This window comes from Leptosomus discolor, chromosome 1 (genome assembly GCF_034619465.1).
Source record: "Leptosomus discolor isolate bLepDis1 chromosome 1, bLepDis1.hap2, whole genome shotgun sequence".
Lineage (NCBI taxonomy): Eukaryota > Metazoa > Chordata > Aves > Leptosomiformes > Leptosomidae > Leptosomus > Leptosomus discolor.
In genome coordinates, this window is record NC_141391.1 from 2,042,133 (window position 1) to 2,043,397 (window position 1,265).

Below are 1,265 nucleotides of genomic sequence, written 5' to 3' on the forward strand. Positions count from 1 at the left end.
AGGCAGGGGCTACGCTGGTCATTTAAGATGGCTTTGTGCAGCTGGAGGAATGTCAGGCAGCTGGTGGGGAGAGGGAGCTCGGCTGCTTTGTCTTACTGAAACCTCTGCCCCAGCGTGGTGTGGGTACCGGGTGGGGAATAGCTGCACCCCACTGACCGGGGAAGGAAGGAGCCTGTCCATGGCACTGGGAAAGGAACTGGGCTTTACTGGGAAGGGATTCAGGGCGCTGAAGGGACCTCGGTGGTGGAGCAGAGCCCTGGGAGGGGAGGCTGCAGCCCACATTTCTGCTTTGCCCCACTCAGAGCCCGGGATGCTGAGGGCTGTGCCAGGGCCGACTTCGCCCTGGGATGGGGGTAGGGGCATCTGCGTGGGCTCAGCCCCAGCGTGGGGGTTTAAACCTCTCCCGGGGGGGGGGGTTGTGGGGGCTCAAGCGTCTCAGAGCCAGGTGGGGCTTAACAGGGAGAAGAGGTGCAGCCGGGCCTGGGAGGGGGGGGTATGTGATATGTCCCATCAGTGTCACCTCCCGGCTCGTAGCACCCCAGGACGGGGTTCAGCCCGGCAGGTCCTTCCAGCCTCCCCCTGCACCCCCCTCCCGGGCTGTGCCCCCCCCCCCTCAGCCGCCCCGCGGAGCCCCGGCCAGGCTGCAGGGAGGCAGGGGTTAAACCTCCGGCTCCCGCACCCCCTCCCCGCCCGCCCGCCCTCCCTCCGCCCTCCCGCCGCCGAGGAATTTCCTAAAACACCCAAAAAGAGTGGGAAAATAATAATAATTAAAAAAAAAAAAACCCACCACCACCCTGCGGAGCCCCCCCCCCCCCCCCCCCCCCATCTCCGCCTTTAATACCAACAAACAAACTCCTCGGTTCTCCCTAAAGGAGGCGCCTTTGATCGGAGCGAGACGAGCCCCGCCGGGCACCGGCACCGCGGCACCCCCGACACCGGCATCCCCCGGCACCGGCATCCCCCGGTACCGACATCTCGGCACTCCCCGGGCACCGGCATCCTCCGGTACCGGCATCTCGGCACTCCCCGGCACCGGCATCCCCGGGCATCGCACCGGCATCGCGGCACCCGACACCGGGACCGAGACAGCGGCACCGCCCGGCACCGACAGCGGGAGCGAAGCCCCCCCGGGACCGAGACATCACCGGGCAACTGCACGGGGATCAACACCGGGACATCGGGCAGCGGCAGCCCCGGGCACCGGGAACCGCTGCACCCCCGGGTACCGGGACCGAAGCCCCCGGGGCGCCGATCGCCGAGCTGCG